The sequence below is a fragment of the Arvicola amphibius genome, chromosome 4 (genome assembly GCF_903992535.2).
Source record: "Arvicola amphibius chromosome 4, mArvAmp1.2, whole genome shotgun sequence".
In the NCBI taxonomy this organism is placed as follows: Eukaryota; Metazoa; Chordata; class Mammalia; order Rodentia; family Cricetidae; genus Arvicola; species Arvicola amphibius.
Window position 1 is genome coordinate 94,252,031 of NC_052050.1, and position 19,852 is coordinate 94,271,882.

Below are 19,852 nucleotides of genomic sequence, written 5' to 3' on the forward strand. Positions count from 1 at the left end.
GAACAATGGTTCTCAACCTGTGGGTCGGGATCCTTTGGGGGGGGTTATGTCTCTTTCACAGGGGTCACATATCAGATACCCTGCATATCAGATATTTACATTATGATTCACAAAAGTAGCGAATAATTATAGTTGTGAAGTTGCAATAAGAATAATGTCATGGTTGGGGTCACCACTTGAGGAACTGTACTAAAGGACTACAGCATTAAGAAGGTTGAGAGCCATTGGTCTAGGGTTTGAAGTTTTCGCTTCTCCAATTCCCCCTTCCCTGCCTAAATAAAATCAACCTGCTGTAATCTCTCATTATACTTTTCCCCTTCCTTTATAGATGTCACCAACATTGTAATTAATATCTTTGTAAGAATTTTATCTCTTTTACAGAGGTAGGGTTCTTTGTCTATTAATTGACATTTGACACATCTTATTAATTACATGTTATTATTAATTACATGCTAATATGTATTGAGTAGATGCTTCTCTAGTATATTTGCTTCCTTACACAGCCACCTACCAGTCTGTTTATCCACAAGTACACCTATCTGTCCATCCTTGTATCTACATATTCACACATCTATCCACTCATCTGCCCATCTATACAACCACTCATCCATCCATTTCCACCTATTCATGTATCTACTTACCTTTCCACCCACTCACCCACATACACACCCACCCATCTCCTACACCAGCACCCGTCATCCATCCATTTTCCACCTGAAAAGTTTTTACGTCCCAATAAACCTCTCTGCTGATGCAATCAGACCAAATCAAACCGATATAGAAAAAGCCCAGGTTTAATGGATGCCAGAGCCCCCTGATGGCTTTCCAGGCCCTCAGAGAGGAGATGGGGAAGGAAGACCTGGAAAACCATTTGATGTCTTCATTGAAGGTTCTGGGAGGAACAGGTGCTAGGAGCTGCAGTTATCCTTGTGATTTAGGATTTTAATGCAAACTGATTAAAATGAGCAACATGCTACTTTACCATAAGTAGAAGAAACTGTTTAAAAATCCAACATATATTCTTGTCTAGACAAAGAGTGTGTCAAGAAACACAAAGGAGTATTTCCAAGTTATGGGATGCAGGGATTGAATGAAGGGTAGAGATCAAATGTGATCTTGTGTAGAATTTTTAGTAAAGAAAAGGTTTTCATGTGTTGGATAATTTCTCAGTACTCAAGGCTGAGCAAGGATATGATATGACTTTTCCCAGCTGGATGAACAAGCCTCTATCCACTTCAGATAGGACTGATCACTGATCACAAAATGTTTATACCTAAGACTAGCTTGCTGAAAAAATGAACTTACTGGGTTTCTTACAGCATGAGTGATTTGCAGGGAGTTTCACTGGCATGTCCTCCCAACCCCTGACACTCAGCTGCTTACATAACCTGGGGAGGAACCTCCCTTAGGAGTCTGGTAACTACCCTTCAGTCTTAGGAGGATCCTTCCCTCTCTAAGCTGAAAGTTTAAATTCAGAGAGAATAGCTATATAACACAGGTGGATGGCTAGTTTGAGATCAGGTGAGGCAGTGTTTTAAAGTCTCACAAAACAAAACAAACAAACAAAGAACAAATCAACTAAAAATAAGAACATCCAAAAGAAGAAAGAAGAGTCTCAGTCTACAGGGTAACAGAGATACAGATGTGTTCCAGAACAGTGATATGGAGCTTCCTGCAGGGTAACAGGGAGATACAGGTGTGTGCTAGAAGAGCCATGTGGAGCTTTCTGTGGGGTAACAGAGAGATACAGGTGTGTGCTAGAACAGCCATGTGGAGCTTCCATTTGAAGATGGAGTGAATTGTTTTGCTTTCTTTTGATCCAGTCTATTTGGTGTTCTGTAGGCTTCTTGTACCTTCATAGGAACATCCTTCTTTAGGTTGGGGAAGTTTTCTTCTATAATTTTGTTGAATATGTTTTCTGGGCCTTTGAGTTGTAATTCTTCTCCTTCTTCTACCCCACTTATTCTTAGGTTTGGTCTTTTCATGGTGTCCCAGATTTCCTGAATGTTTTGTGTTAAGAATTTGTTAGATTTGTTTAGTTCTTTAATCTGTGAATTTATTTCCTCTATAGTATCTTCAGAGTCCAAGATTCTTTCTTCCATCTCTTGTATTCGGTTGGAAATACTTGTCTCAGAAGTTTCTGTTCGTTTACTCAGAGTTTCCATTTCCAGTCTTCCCTCAGATTGTGTTTTCTTCAATACCTCCATTTCATTTATCAGGTCTTGTACTGTTTCCCTTACCTGTTTGATTGCTTTTTCTTGTTTTTCTTGGGTATCTTTGAGAGATTTATTTATTTCGTCTACCTTTTTGTTTGTCATCTCCATTTCTTTATGGCAGTTTTTTACCTCCTGTTTAAGGCCCTCTATTATTTTCATAAAGTACTGTTTAAGGTCGGTTTCTTCTATATCTTCTGGGGTAGGGTGTTCAATTCTTGTTGTTTCGGGATGTCTGGATTGTGGTGATGTCATGTTGCCTTTCATGTTGTTGGAGGAGCTCCTGCATTGGCGCCTGCCCATCTCTTCCTTCAAGAGGAGCCGGGAGGCGCTTGGTGTCCTAGACCAATCTTTGCTGTGACTGAAACTGGTTGGATCTCCCCAGTGCCAGAGGAGGACCTATTCCTTGCGTCACAATCTGAAGAAGCCCGCACTCCCTTGCAGGAATCCTCAGACCTGCCTGGAGGCCAGAGTCTGACCCCTTTGGGTGGATGGCCTTAGAACAGGAGCAGGACACCAGTTCAGATGGAATGTCAGGGCACAGGGTCAGGGATTCCCCTGGAGTGAATTGTTTTAAGAGACAAAAGACAGTGTCGCATCCGAGGCAGGCAGGCAGAGCAGACTCTGAAATGGCGGTCAGAGTTTTGACTCCAAGCCCCACCATGCGCACAGCACAGACCACCTGCACCTTATCCCTTCCCCATCTCTGTTCCCTCATCTGAATTTTGGAAGCAAAGATCACGTGGTCCTCACTGTGCTACTATGGTGAGACATCTACGAATCAGGTGTGTAGATCCTTTGCTGCCTAGTCATGGTCCAGTTACATATCACATAACATTATCCCCTCCGTTATCTGAGTTGTTACAGAGATCGGGATTAATGAAGCTTAAATAAACTTGAGCAGATGAAGGATTGCTTTCCATGTTTAACACTGAAAGTAACTTTTGATAGCGGATATGCAAATGAGCAACAATTAAAGATGGTGGAGTCCAAGGGAAGGCCATTTAAAGCATCCTTTGGTACCCAGGGCTGGGATGCCATGAAATTCAGTCATCTTACTCTTGTCACTGATGGCGTCTGCACATGGAGTACAAACTGACTGACCCTGAGTGGGCCAACTCTGCTTAAGTTGCCCCAGCATCTTCTCAGTCTCCCCTCTCACTGTGTGGGTTCCCACACTAGAGAGAGGCCTGGCTGTATGGAAGGCAAGGACAAGCGCTTCATAGTACCATTCGTTCAGGAAGGCAGACCTACTAACAGGCTTCCATGTGAAGAACAGTATGCTGCCTTTGCACCTGGCTCTCATTACCTCTCGTGAGTCCTTTCTGGAAGGAATAGAGGGAAAGAAATCAAGGCTCAGTGGCAGAGACCATCTAGAGGAGAGTGAGCAGGAGGGTCTGGCTAGTGATCCTGGCTCTGGACTATTACTGAGATGCTGGTGTTTTAGAGGTAACATGAAGGTATGTCCACAATTGGGGTAGGAAAGTGTTGCATGACCTTCTAGTATGGCTTCCACCAGGCACTAGATGAAGTTTAGTCTTCAGGTTTCACCTTTGGCCCTTGAGTCTCAGGTCCTAGTCGATGACTGCAGAGTAAAGCAAGTGCCTGACCTGCCCCAGAACTGACTCTTCAAGGGCTTAGGATGACGGGAGTACAGTGGGATCCTCACCAGATGCCGCCTCTGACTTGGACTCCATGTTGTCATGGGAACAGAACATGGTTTGCTCATAGTGAACGACCTTGTCATTTCTTTTCTCCATGCTCTTAGTTAGTGCGCAGAAGGTATTTTTAAGCTGATGGCAGCTAGTCCCAGGAGAGAGGCATTGTTCTGCTTAATCATTCCCTGGGGAAGAAGAAAATTTCTGCCCAAAAGAAGAGGAAAGAGGAGGAAGAAGGAAAGACAAATAGAATGAGATTTTTAAAAACTGAATTAAGTTATTCAAAAATATTTCCAAATACATTTTTTTAATTATGTAAGGCCACATTTCATCAGCCACGCTATGCTCAAATTGACCCCAGGGTTTTGTGGGGCCATGGTCACGTCCACTCAGAATCGTCCACTCAGAATCGCTCCCAATGTCATCATCTTTGCTCTAGAACGTCACCTTTGCCTGAGGGACATTTTAGCAACACTTTTGGAGTTCCAGAAGAAACATGGCTTTGACAATCCTCTGCATCTACTTTGTCCCTAGAGGAAATTAAGGATCTTGGGGAAAGAAGCTTCTTGAATCCACCAGCCATTTTCTCTCCACTGTACTAGCATCAGCAATGTTCTGTTTACTCAATAGAGCCATTTACCCTGGGCTGTTCAAGGGCTATCACTGTCTCCTCTTCAGGATAAGAGCTGGGGAAAGGGCTTTGTAGCAATCTATCCCACACTGTGTCAGATTTACTAACGTTATTGTTCAGTGTGTTAGTGCAGCCTCACCTGGGAATGAGTAGAATAAAGGCCCGTGCTCAGGCCCACTGAAACATCTGTGCATTTGAATAAGGTGCTTTGGAAAGTTGAGATGGGTATTAAAGTTTTGGAATTTCTGTGGAAATTCCAGTCCTACTGCTGTCCCTAGAACAGCACATTATCTCTTGTTCTGTGTGGTGATGTGTTGATTTGTTTGTGTAACATAAACATAGAGGACAGAGAACACCCTCACAATGAGGTGCCATGCTCCTTCTTTTTGAGGCTAAGCCTCTCACTGGCCTGGAACTCACCAAGTAGGCTAAGCTGCCTGGCTGGTGAGCCCCAGAGATCTTCCTGTCTCAGCCTCTCCAGTGGTGGGGTTATGAGCACCCCATAATCATGCCTGGCTTTTTCACGTGCATTATAGAGACTAAATCCCTGTTCTCGTGCTTGAAAGACAAGCTCTTCACTAATTGACTTGCTTCCCCAGCCTTGCATGCACTCGCTATGTAGATACACAGATCTTTGGGCCTTACTCAGAGTCTCTAGGGTGGCACCCAGGGTCCTGGTACTCAGGATGGTCCCTCTAAGTGCTCAAGTGTGAGAGCCCATGCCTTAAAATTGTTTTCGTTTATCTCTCTCCATAGATGAAACAATATGAGCCAACAGGTAGAAAAAGGATGTGTAAGTGACCAAGACAGGGATTTAAACTTAAGAAAAGTGAATGCCTAGCTGAGACATCACCACCTTTTTGATACCTAGCACGTGCCTCAATGTCTTCCTCTGTGCCTCTGCTGCACCATCACACCCCCAAATATCTAATTTTTTTAAAAAATATTTAACTTTGTATGCATATGTGTGTTTGTGTGTGTGTGTGTGTGTGTGTGTGTGTGTGTGTAGGGGACGGGTGACTGGGTGTATGCATGTGGCTATGTATTTCTCTCTTGAGGAAAGAGAGAGAGGGAAGTGGATGGGGAACCTAAAGGTCAGAGAACAGCCCTGGGTGTCAGCCATTGCCTTCCACACACATTACACGAGGAAGGGCCCTTTGTTGATCACTGCTATGTGCTCCGGGCTAGCTGGTCTGCAGGCTTCTGGGTAGGCACCTCCCATCTCACCCTAGGAACAACTCGATTACAGACATGCACTGAGGTGGTCACCTTTCTGTGCTTTCTGGAGATCTGAACTCAGGTTTTCAGGATTATGTAGCAAGTTCCTTTACCCATTGAGCCATCTTCTGGGCCCTAGATATTTCGTTTGTTTCTATCACCCTATCTACCATTAGAATGCGGACTTGCCGGAAAATGGCGCTATACCCAGTATGTCCATTTTATTGTTGCCTCGTGTTCTCCTTAGAACCATTAGCAGGTAGCAGTCAGCTCTGGAAAGGCAGGTAATTGGGTTCCACCCTCAGAAGGGTCTAATGGGCAGAACTGAGAACGAGCCGAGAGTACATTTCTCACCAGCTCTCCCACTCAAAGCTCTCCCTGTGGGTCTGTAGCCTTCTCTTGGAGTATCAAGGTTTTACTCCACCCTTCAAAGGCCAAAGAAGTGGTGGTGAGAGCGGGTGGCAGGGGTAGAGGCCTGGTGCCGTAACTTTGTGCTTCTTGCTGCCCTTCATCTCCAGGAGTTCCACACACTTTGCAAACTTCGCCTCATTAATCTTCCCCTCTCCAGGAGGGCTTGTGAAGCAGACACTGCTACCTTTATTTCACAGATGGAGAGGCAGCAGTGCCGAGGGGATGTGACAGGCCCAAGGTCACCCAGTGAGTCCCTGGGATGAACCCAGAATAGAAACTCGGCCGCCTGTACTCCTCTGGTTCCTGTGAACCTTGCAGCCTGCACACTGGCTAAATCTCTTCATGGCCTCTCTAAACATACCCACAAGCACTGCCTCCAAAATTAGTTTTGTGTCTGTGACCCCACACCCCGGAGATCCAGGTCCAAGGTTAGCACTAAGCATCTTTGGAGTTCCTTGTAGCACATGTTTTGTAATGATTCCAAGTCAAGAGCAATCACTTATAAAAACATTAATCCTGCAAAGGAGCTGCCTGGCTGCCATGGCTTGGCTGCTACCAAAGGCGGAGCAAATCTTCACACTCCCTTTCTCTTTGTACTCTGAATCTGATGTGTTCGTGTCTCTATGGTCGTTGCTTACACTTGTTGCAGATAGCAGTTTCAATTGAGTATGGGGTTCCCTGGTTAGTAGAAGCACCCATTTCACAAGCTCTTGAGGTGATTTGGTTCAAACCCATATTGGGGAATTGTTAAGTAGAAAGAGGTAAACTGCCTTCTCTGGATACTTTGTGAGTAACCCGGGCTTGGGCTGCTCCCCAGGCCCTGTAGTTCTGATGGTTTAATTCAACAGACCATGGGCTAGGTAGGCGGATTCCCAGTTCCTCATTAGGCAAGGAACATTCCTCCATCTGGCTGAGAGTCTGTTGAGTTATTGGACTGTGATGGGCAGTTTGTTTTAGAATTTACATAAAAGGAAATGCGGTTGAACTTGATTTGTTTCTTTTCATTAACTAGCCTGCCTCCCATCCCGGGGGGAATGGAAAAATCCATTTGGTTCTGACAAAGTGGAAACTGGCCAAGGTAAGTGTTAGGATTGCTCACCATCACTTGAGTTGAACTGTATGTATTGGTCCACCATGCTTTGGGATATAGGTGATTTCATGATGGCACCATACACAGCCTCCCAAACACCAGTGCTGTGGGAATTGATATTTAATGAGGTTCTGTAGTTTGTATTGACATGAAAGGGTTAGTTATGACTGTTTCCATGGTTATCAATTGAGACTTGAGTCAACTTGAGCCAGTTTTTTCACATGAAATACTTTAAAGAAATAGCTTTATAAAGGAATAAAGCAAAAGGTTGCTTCTCAGGTAGTGGGGGAAGAGGAAATGGAAAGACACATCTAACGAGAGTAGGGTGCCAGGACTGGATGGAGGTGCTTGCACAATACTGTGAGTGTGCTGAGTGCCACTTTTGAGTAGTGAGGTTTATGTCATAGAGTTAACCTACTCATGTGGTTATTAAAATTTACAAAAACATCTGTGGAGTAGGATGTTGAGTCCTTGAGGCTTATGCTAAGGAGTGGTATAGCTGGGACATATGGTAGATTGATTTTTAGGTTTTTGAGAATTCTCCGTACTGATTTCCAGAATGGCTGCACCAATTTGCATCCACACCAATGGAGGATGAGGGATGGCTTTTGGCACAGCCAGCATCTGTTGGCAGTTGTTTTTTTTTTTTTTTTTTTTTTTTTTTTTTATCTCAGCCCTTCTGACTGGGGTGAGATGGAATCTCAAAGTTGCTTTAATTTGGATTTCTCTAACTGCTAAGTGTGATGAACAATTTTTGAGGTATTTCTTAGCCAGTTTGTATCTTCTATTGAGAACTCTCCATTTAGATCCCTGGCTTATTTTTCAATTAGGTCATCCCACAACTCTGTTTTTTGTTAGTTATTTGAATATCCTGGATATTAATCCTCTGTAAGATGTATAGCTACAAAAGGTTCTTTTTAATTTCATGGGTTTCTTCTTCACATGATTGATTGTTTCCATAGCTACACAGAAGCTTTTTAGTTTTATAAGGTACCAGTTGTTAGTTGTTGACCTTAATTTCTGGGCAGATAGAGTCTTGTTCATATAGTCCTTTCTATAGCTATATTTCCTAGGATACTGCCTGTGTTTTCTTCTAGCAAGAAATCTTTCAGGTTTCAAATTGGTGTCTCTGATACACTTGATATAATTTTTGTGCAAGGTGATAGATGCTGGTATAATTTTATTCTTCTATGTGTGGACATCTAGGGATTCCCATTGTTAGTTGATGAAGAAGTTGTCTTTTCTCCAGTGTACATTTCACTTCTGTCAAATATCAGATGGCTGTAGTTATGAGTGCCAGTGTCACCTGTCAGATGGCTGTAGTTATGAGTGCCAGTGTCACATGTCAGATGGCTGTAGTTATGAGTACGAATGTTGGGTCTTTTATTTTGTTCCATTGTTCTACATGACTGGTTTTGTGTCAGTATTCTTCTGTTTATATTACTGTGGCTCCATAGTTTATCTTGAAGTCTGGAATTAGCAGTCTCTAAAGTATTCTTTCTGCTCAGGTCTGCTTTGGCTATTTGGAATCTTTTCTGGTTGTCTAATACAGAGTGGTTGGCCCTGAAACCATATACAAACCCACAACAAAAACAGATTCCATAGGGTTTGTTTATATATTGGTGTGCACGGAGTTGCACGTGCATACACACATACACACACTTGTATGTAAGAATGATAATAAAAGAAAAATGGGTTATCAATTTGAACATGGGGAGAGGACATGAGAGTGTTTGAAGCAATGGAAGCTAGAAGAGGCTAGAAGGAGAAAAGAGGGAGGTAGTAGACTCAGTTCAGTTTCAACTAAATGTATTTAAAAGAATGTTGTATAAGTTAAATAAGTAAAAATAAAAGGAAAACTTCACCCAAAACTTCACCCACCTAGAATTAAACATGCAATGAATTTTTAAAAAAAAAAATTCCTCAGCCTAGTGAAAGCAAACTATCAGTGTTCATTGTTCCTTTTTTAATAATGTCCTCCTCCTGTATTATAAAGGAATATTTGCATAGCATTCTTCAATTTTCTAGTGGTAGAGTTCTTTTATCTTTTCATCTGTAAACCTCACAGAAAACAATCAAATGAGAAAGCGAACATTGGTTTTGTTTTGCCAGCAATGCTCACGAGCCCCATGGTTGAGGTTTGAGTGTAATACGTCCCCCACAGGCTTGTGTGCTTGAACCCTTCATATGTGGAAGCTTTAGGAGACAGACCTTCACTAGGGAAGGTGAGTCCCTGGGTGTGCCTCATTTCCTGTCTGCTCTCTGCTTCCTCCACCATGGACTATGAACCAAAGCAAACCTCTCCTCCCTCAGCTGCTTCACTTAGGTGTCTAGTCACAGCCATGACAAAGGTAATTACCACGATTGTGCATGCTAAGTATGCCTTATGTCACCAGGTGACACCCCTGAGTCCTTGTTTCTTTGAGCAAGTGATGCACCTTGGAGTCACTGAGGATCTAGGAGTGAAGGTGATGTTGAGGAGGGGTTTATGCAATGTGGGACTTAGCCATTTTAAGGAGTTGGTATGCTTATTCTTTAAGATACATAGAAGATACAGGCATCAGGGATGAGATAAGACGGACAGCTTTAGATCAATCTCAGTGGAAAGCAGATCTCACTGTTTTGTCTTTCTAACACACACTGCAGTGCTTTGGGAGATCTCCGCCCTTCCATCCCCCGCTCACACCTCATGGTATGTGCACATGAATTTATGGTGCATTCAAAGTTCAAAACAATCATCTCAGATTCATTTTGTTCTCATAAAATATTCAGTATCTATTGAATTTCTGTCGTAGGTCCCAAGATTTACAGGCATCATGAACTTGAGGGCTGGAACAACCCTGTGGTGGAGAGACTGTGTGAGCATTATAAAGAATCCAAGAATTGGCAATCATGGACTTGCCTGATTTAACAAAGCTAAATAAAAGAAGAGAGTTAGATTTGAATCCCAGATGGCTCGAATGCCAGGCTTGTAACCTTAGTAATTGGTCACGAGAGAGCAGTTCTTAAGTATTCTCATGCGGGCAAAGACCACAGAGTGCCCCAAGGTCCTGGGTTGCGAGCTTCTCTGTAGGTCCATGGGGTCTTTGCTGCTTGCAATGGCGAGTGTACCTGCTGTTCCGAGATGCAGATCTCTTCTTGGACAATTTCAGAACTGTCTAGTCTTTCAATTCCACTTTGGCCATTTGTTCTATCCAACCCCACACCTGGACCTTGACCCAGCACTCTAAAAACCATTGTTCCCATTTCTTCTTCTGCCATGAAATCAAATAGTGACTTCTTGTAAGGCTGTTATCAGAATTCCAAATGCTGATACCTATGAGAATATCACATCTAAAGAAAGTTGGCTTCCCCTTTCTCACTTCCTACCTCTAGAAAGGACCCTACGGGGAACAACCGCCCTTGTTGGTGTAGGCCTCTGCACCTCAGACTCCCGATCTCCTCTGAAGACTGGTAGGTGTCACAGAGCATTGGACTGTGTAGAAAATCCTCATCTCAAGCAAGACGTTCATGGCGTGCATGCGTGAATTTGGTTTTATTGAAAACATCTTGAGGGTAAGGTCACAACCGAGGCTGTGAGGTTCTTTCCCTACAATCATGAGTTCAGTTAGCAGAACCTGGGCATGGTAATGCACCTCTGTAATCTCAGTGTTGGCATGGCAGAGATGGGAAGACCGCTAGGGCTTGTGGCCAGCCAGTCCAATGGACTCACCAAGCTGCAGGGTCATTGAGAGACCCTGCCTCAAAAATAAGATGGAGAGCAACTGAGGAAGACACTCATTGTTGACCTTTAGCTTCCATATACATGCAGACACATACGCGATTATGTACCTGCACACACACGCACACACACACACAAATGTGCACCTGCACATGCACACTCACCCCCAACGATGACATGTATATGTATGTGTATACACACACACACACACACATGACTGTGTGTTTGCACACACCCTCCCAACAATGACATGCATATGCATGCATATATATGTAAACACACACACAAGGCAGCCTTTCTTTGGCTACAGTAATAACTTGTATGCTGTGCTATACTTTGCTCTTTTCATGATTTTTATTGCCCTGGAACCAATACCCAAGTCCCAGTTGTACACATATCCTCAGTCTCTTTTGGCCTTGTCAGCAGGGGCAGTGAGACCTGCAGGGCTGGGCTGGCCACTCCTGGAAGCTGATGACTGTGCCAGCCCCGGAAAGAAACCTGCTGCCGTGGCCGGATGCCGAGGCCTGGCGTGGGGTTGATTGCTCTGGCTTGGGAGTGTTCTCTGAGAGCTCCACTTCCTCATAATTAAAACCCAAGATGCTGTGACTGTTGCACTTGTCGGATTTGTTTCCTACACGTGTAGCGCAGTGGCCCGATTTCATTTCCTCATAATTAAAGTGTTCTGAGCAGCAGTGTGAGCCCTGACCTGAAAGAAGTTATTAGAATGATCTGCCCTCCAACGGCAAACGCATATACCCGGAATCGCATGGAGCTTGAGCTGCCTCCCCTTCCTTCCTGCTCTCTCTTTCCTTCTTAAAACAAATATTAGGGCATCATTAGACCCGTGGTATTTGTTAATTGCTCTAAGATATTAACTCCAACAGTGTATAAGCCTGTTTCTTTTGAAATAAGGTCCCATATATCATAGGTTAGCCTCAAACTCGACCGTGTATACAAGAATGGCCTTAAACCCGTGATCCTCCTCCTCTACCTCCCCACTGAGAGTACAGGTGTTTGCCACCCTGGCTAGTTTATGTGGCGCTGGGGGTCAGCTCGGGGCTTTGTGAACATTATACATACACTTTACCAACTGACTCACGTCTCCAGCCCTAACTACAGCACCGTATACACCTACTTTTCTGCTGCCTGGTTTTGAGACACTGTCTCACATTGCTGAAGCTGACCTCAGACTCACCAAGTAGTGAAGAGCGCCATGAACGCCTGATCCTCCTCCCCATCTCCCCAGAGCTGGGATTACAGGCCTGTGACGCCATGTCCAGTTGATTCCTGATTCAGTAGGGATCGAACCCAGAGCTCCCAGAGTGCATGGCAAGCACTCCGTCAGTTGAGCCACACTTCTAGCCCCAAGTCTGAATTTTAACTCTAATCTGGTCAGACTTTGTCAGCTGATTCCCCAGCCTCTGTCTTTTTACGTCTTCTGGTACAGGTTTCCAACAGCACGGATATCTGCGGGGGACCTCGTCCTTTCCATAGAATTTTCTGTCTGGGTGAGAAGGACTGGAGATGAAAGGTTGCTTCCCTCTGATTAAGCCCTCTTGTTCTGTACCCCTCTCCTATCTTCATTTTAAGACATGGTTGCTATCCTTCCTGAAAATGACAGTAAGGTTATCAGTTGTGTTTGTCTCAGTTTTGAAGTCTGTTACCTTCCCTAGACTGTATGGTCTTAGTTGTTCAACCATCTCCTAGTTGTCATTTGAGAGTGAGTTTCCATCTTGGGCTAGGCCGGTCCTCTCTAAGCCTGGTGTCCTCGGTTGTAAGACAGTTTTTGGCCTTGGAAATTACTCGTGTTTACTTTTCCCTTTCCCACACCCGTGGAGTGAGGGACTCTGTGCGGAACCCTGACTGTGCTCAGGACCCTTGTGACAGTGGCCCTTCTGGGAACAATGTCCTCATGAGCTGCTGCCGTACACTTGCCCTGTTGGGTCTGTGAAGGGACGTTCAAGGGGAGATTCATGTTGGAACGCTGATGCTAAATTTAGCAGCTAGAGGGCACAGCTGTGTGTCATGTGTGCGGTCATGTGGCATGAGCTCAGTTTGTGGGATTTACCTGACAAGTCCTTGTCATAGCGACTAAGAATGAAGACTGGAGGTCTGGACCTTTTGTCTGAATCAAGCCCATGACAGACAGTGCTTTGGACACTAGCATCCTGTACAGACAAACAGTGGGAAGAGCAGTACTGGTACTGTCTCCTAGGAACGAACTCCTTTTTAATGAAACTTAAATGAGATAATATACGTGAAAGGTCTCAGTCTGCCAGATTCATCGTCACTGCACAGTAATAAATGATATTGTGTTGAATTTCTGCACTGACTGTCAACTCAGGGTTAGCTAACGCAGTGGCACATACCTGCCAGTATCACAGGGGCTCATCAGTGTCAAGAGGAATATCTAGGTCTTGTAAATCTCCTGGAGTTGATTCTAACAAAGACTCGGGCTCCTTCTATCTTTGACTTCTCAGTTTTCTGGCTTCTGAAATATTCTGGAACCATGCAGCCAGTAGACAGAAGAAGAAAGAAAACCATGAGTCTTCAGGAAAATCTTAGAGGCCCAAACTAGGATATTATTTCTTTCCTAGGATATCATAACATTCTGCTGGGCAGAGCAGGTCACGTGATGTCCATGTAATCACAAAGAAGGATGGGAAAGAGTCTCCTGGAAGCTCAGAACAGCCAATCTACTAATTTAGTGGGATTTTTCCTCTCTTCTTTTGTAATGTATCTGGCTTTTTTGTTCCATTTTAGATTGGACAACCCTGTTCTTTTGATACTACCTAACACCTCCATTCCTTCTCTGAGGGTCAGCCCAGCTCACAGTGTTTCACAGTTGTAAACACATAGTAGTGCATCTTCCAGTACCTTCCCTCTTAGAATACCAATCTCGGCCCTATCTAGTATCACCGCCTAAGCCTCCCAAGCCTTCTATTTAGAAAATTAGTTTATTTTTCAGACAACTGTCTCCTTTTTCTTTTTTTGTTCCTTTAAGTAATTAATATTGTTTTTAATTGACAGGCAAGAAGTACATGCAGTATATTTGATATATAGAGATAATATAGATTGAGTGCTCCATCTAGAACTTTCCTTTTATGTGTAAGAAAACTTTCCTGCCCATGCTGTCATACTGAATATTAAGAAGGGCCCTTGGGCCTTACGATAGAAATGTCGGCTCTGAGATCCAAGTGCTACCATGTTAGAAATAAGGTAATATCCAAAGCAGGTTTTAAAAACAGCTTTATAGAGGTATAATTTACGTAACATAAAATCTACATGTTTTCATTTCACAATTCAATTATCTCTAGAAAATTTGCAATCCAATTTTAGAATTTTGTTCTGCTCTCCAAGGGAGCCCCTTCCTGTTATTTGCAATCCTTCTCTGTCCCCAGTCTCAGCTCCAGGGGACCACTGATCCTAGTTGCTGGCAGCCTCATTTGAAACAGCCCACACTGTAAACAATGCACATGTCTACCAACTGGTGAAAAGCCAGAAAGTAGCAGAGCTTTCTGGGCCCATAGGATAGAATTTGCTTCAGGTCAGACAGACTGACGAAAAGAAAAAGAAATACTAGAACTCTAGACTGGGGAACTAACTCATTGGGAAAGCACTCGCTCATAAGCAGGAAGACTGAATCTAGATTTCCCGAGAGCCTATGGAAGGCTGAGTGTGACAGTGCGCATCTATGATCCCCCTATTCCTGTGACAGTGGTAGAGGAGATGGACATCGGAGAACCCCTGCAAGCTCACAGGCCAGCTAGCCTGGCATGCACTGCAGTGAACAGGAAAGAGACCCTCTCTTAAAACAAGGTGGAAGATGAACCATACCTGAGGTTGTCTTCTGGTTTCTTTGCAGGTGTTCATACCCATATGTACACATATAATCATGCAAACACATACACACCCATACACACTTGCATGCCATATCCACTCACCAAAAATCTCATGCATATAAGTGAGCAGGGTTTATTTATGAATATTCTTATATATTTGCATATGTATTCATATATATAATTATTATATACAATATATAGCAACAATGAATGAAAAAAGAGGCTATGAAGTTGAAAGAGAACAAGGGAAAGTATATGGGGAGGATTTGGGTAGGAAAAAGGAAGGAGGGAGGAACGATATAATTATAGTATAATCTCAAGAAAGAAAAAAAATTTTAAAGAAAAGAAACCAGAACCTTAGCCTAAGTACCAATGTAGATGGACTCTGGATCATGCTATTCATGATGCTAATAAGAGTCAAGTTCAAAAGACCCCATGTTATGGGATTCAGTCTATGAAATATGCAGAAAAAACAAAAATCTAAAGTTCATTTTGATCATGGTTTCCACTGGACAAAAACTTGTATTTTCTGTTGCGGAATCCCCAAGTCTTGACATTCTCTGTCTTTAAAATTCCATGACTGTAGGCCAGCTTGATCTAGATAGTTCTGCGTTAAGACTTTTCTCTCCTGGTGACCTAGGTTGTGTCAAGTTGACAGTTAAAGCTAACTAGCCCAGCTAGGGACATTTTGGAGGCTCACTTCTCTTGACAGCACACCTTTGGGGTGCACATCTTAGTTGTTACTGGATTCAGGAAACCCCAGCCCATTGTGGGTGACAGCATTCCCCAGGTAAGGAATCCTGAATCTGTAAGAGAGGCGGAAGCTAGCCAACTGCAGGCAAACAAGCAAAGACACATATATTCTCTTTGTTCTCCACTGTGGCTGTGATGTCATTAGCTTCTTGAGTCCCTGCATTTATTTTCCCTAAATGATGGACTGGAGCTTGAAATTTTAGCTTTCTTTTCCTAAAAGAATAATCATAGCTACCTTGTTCCTAGATTTGCTGTTGAACCTTTTTTTATTGTTGTTCTGTTGAAGGAAGAAATCCAGAAGCTGAGAAGGACCTTGGGTCTTACTGAAGAGATAAAACATCTCATGGTTCCCAACTTGTCTTTCCTACACGTTGAGAGATTTTTTTCCAAGCCCACTTGGACCAACATGCATTTTTAAGTTGACATGTTGGGGGAATTGTTACAATGTGTGGTGGGACCTTGTGTTAGGCAGGGTGGTAGAAGCTGATCATTTGCTTTAGACATGAGCCATTTGTGGTGAGTGATTTGTCAGTTGCTAGAAGGTTCTTGGCAGTCTTATTGCACACTGAGAATCAGGCTGTGCTGATGTGTGTAGCTCAGAAGGGGAAAATGTCAGAGTTTTGTTCCTTAAAGTTATCTCACATTGCACATTTTCAGAACCGAAGATAATGCTATCTTGGCCTACTTAAGATTGGTGTCCTGGAGGTGGTGGTGGGGTGTCAGCAAACTGCAAGAAGCAACACTGACATCACCTCCCCCATGACAGCATCTTCTGGAGATGATATATGAGATGATGGTTTGTCAACACTGGGGAACTCAGCAGACCCGGTGCTCAGCCGAGTGCCTGGTCCCTGCCACAAAGGCTAAGGCTTGTGTGCTGCTGAACCGCATTATCGTCGGTACTAATGGCACAGAAGGTGGCTTCAAGATGAGCCCGCCGGAAACATGGAGCATGTGCTGTGTTGGTATGATAAAGGATCGCAAACTCGGTGGCTTCACCTAAGAGCCTTTTTGTTGGTGTGTGTGTGTGTGTGTGTGTCTGTCTATGTGTGTGTGTGTGTGTGTGTGTGTGTGTGAGAGAGAGAGAGAGAGAGAGAGACAGAGAGAGACAGAGAGAGGCAGAGAGAGAGGGAAGGTTTCCTCTGAGAAGTCCTGGCTATTCTGGAACTTACTCTGTAGACCAGACTGACCACAAACTCACAGAGATCTGCCTACCTCTGCCTCCTGAGTGCTAGGATTAAAGGTGTGGGCTACCACACCAGGCATTTCTTCTACCACACTTCTAGGTTCATACCTCCCAGTAGAGCTGTAGTTGATTTATCTGCAGGACCTATCCTAGAGGCTCAAGGGCAGTGGTTCTCAACCGTTCTAATGCTGTGACCCTGCAATACAGATCCTAGTGTTGTAGTGACCCCCGGCCATAAAATATTTCCTTGCTACTTCATAACTGTAATTTGCTACAGTTATGAATCATATTGTAAGTATCTGATATGCAGATGGTCTTAGGTGACCACTATGAGAGGGTCTTTTGACTTTCCCAAAGGGAGTCATGATCCACAGGTTGAGAACTGCTACTCTAGTGGGCTCCAAGCTACTTTCTGTTTCCTGACTCTGGTGATTGCTAGTATAGCCTAGCTCAGTGTGGATACCTCCATTATCCAACTTTCTCTTGCCTGTCTCACTCTTAGAAGAACACCGGTGATGGAACTTAGAGCCCCTAGTGGATAACCCATCAACACCCAGCACCCCAAATCCATTTCAACATCCCTTGCATACCACAGCTGCAATGATCTGACCTTCTAAAACACCATTTGCAGGCTGTGGAGATGAAGACCTAATGTCTCTGGGTGCTTGTTTTTCAGCCAGATGCTGTAGGTTAGAAATTGCACTTGATTTCATTTTGCAGTGTGCTGGGGTTAGACCTCGAGGTTTTGCCATACAGGGTTGATCACCAATGCAGGTAGCAGCGGGAGGCATCTGAGGATCAGAACCTTGGGGTTGATTGTAAACTCCCTGATGTTTTCCCTTAAAACAATAGCTACTTCCTCCCCTCCTCCTCTTCTTACTTTGCTTCCTCCTCCTTCCCTTTTCTCCCTCTTCTTCTTCCTCAGAGCTATTGTAGGCATAAAAAAAGTACCTGCAGCACAAAGTAGTTCTGGACCCCCGTGGGCTGATGGGAGGTAGTTCTGTTTTGGTCACTCATCGTGCCAGATATCAGGCTTTGTACCTCTGTTGTTTTTGAAATTACCTACAGGAATTTTACCAGAAGGAAATGTTGGGTCTCTTCTGCTTTCATTTCTCCTTGTTCTTGCCAATAAAAGCCTTTCTTTTGCATGTACATGAGCAGGTGTGTGTATGTGCAAGTGTGTGTGTGTGTGTGTGTGTGTGCATCTGTAGGTGTGTGTTCATGTGTATGTGTGTATGTGTGGGTGTGTATGCATTTGCAGCAGTATGTGTGTGTATCTGCATGTGTGTGTTCATGCCTATGTGTGTGTACGTGTATGGAGGTCTGAGGTCAACTTTGGGTGTCAATTCTTCAGCAACCATTCATCATATTTTTTTCAGACAGGGTCTCTCTTTGAGCTGTCATTGCCTCAGGCTTGAAATGGCAAGCATGCATCACTACCTCTGGCTTCTGGTGTGGGTGCCAGGGGATTGAACCCAGAATCTCACACTTGCATGGTGATTGCTTTACTAACAGAGTCAGCCATCTCTCCAGTCTCCCCAAGTCTTCTCTTTCCTCTCCTCTTATCCCAGGAAGGATTGAGGGATTTGTTTGCTTCTCAACAGATGAAGTATAGTGTAGTTAGTGGATGATGTATTTGTTGTAGAGAACTTTCCCCTTGTAGTCCAAACTTGAATTCCCCAGTGTTCATTTGCTTTTCTTTATATTTGAGTGCACTTAAAAATACATTTGCAGTCACGATTGCCTGGGCAAGTTATAAATCCTAGATATTAGAATTTTTATGCTTTAGAAATAATAAATGAGGGCTTACCAATTAAAGATAAAAAATTACTTGGCTGGGGATAGTAGAATATTTTATCAGTATTATTAAAATTTAAGGGTGGCTGAAAATGCCACAGGAATTTTTGTACAACATTTTAGTTTAAAAAGTTGGCTTAGGGAGAAGTTACATTCTTTTTTCCCTCTCAATTTTACATCAAACAGGGTGTGATATAAATTTTTCACGAAAGAGCAGAACTCTGTTGAGCTGGATTATGTGCAGAGCGTCCAGAGGTTGGAGGTGGTGATGTCTTTACCCTCCGCGTCTGGAAACCACTTTCCATGTATCCGGGTTGCCGGTGATTTCACCTGGTCCTTTCTTAACATAATGGTGATTCCAGATGTGGGATTAATAATTACCTCACGTGCCTTATTATTTAAAACACCAGTGGTAAAACTTAGTATGGCCAACCATGCCATAATCCCTGACCACGCCTGGTGGGGCAAGAGACAGGTGGATCCCCAGAGCTTGCTGGCCAGGCGCGTAACTGAAACAGTGAGTTTCAGGTTCAGGGGGGTAACCTGCTGAAAAAATAAGTCGAAGTGTGTGTGTGTGTGTGTGTGTGTGTGTGTGTGTGTGTCCCTGGCTGGTCTAGAGCTCACTATGGGGACCAGGCGGTCTTCAAACTCACAGAGATTTTCCTGGCTCTGCCTCCAGAATGCTGGGATTAAAACCGTGGGCCTTCACACCCATCACAAGGTTACCTCATCCAGCACAAGGTGAGCTTTTCCACTGGCCTGATTCTGTGCTGATCTTGTTTAGATCTTGTGTAGGTAGCCACAGCCCTAGAGAGCACGTGTATACAATGCATCTTTATCTAATCCCCCCATTCTAACTCCCACTTGAAGCTCTCATCACAATGCCCTTCCATCATGATGACAGTCTTTTTATAATTAATTACTTAAAAACAACAACAGCAGCAGCAGAAGATCCCTCCCTGAATCCACTTAATGCAGCCAGTGTGTAGGTGACCTGGTGTCATTTCCTGAGGCATGGGAACTTACCCAGGTGGCCACATTCAGAATGGAAACAGATCCCATTCACGTTAACTGCCTAGTGCCTCAGCTAACAGTGAGGCCTTGGGAGCCCACAAACTTGTCATAGAATAAATAAAAATTGAAAAGGTTGAAAGCAATAGAAGAAGATACTCAATGGTAATCCTGACCTCTACATATGTACACATAGGTAAACACACCTGCATACATGCCTGCGAATATGTCCCCCCGCCACACACACACAATGGAAGCATCACTAACAGCACATCTGTCCTACAGGCCTAAGGACCTATTCTGTGGATGACCAGAACAGGA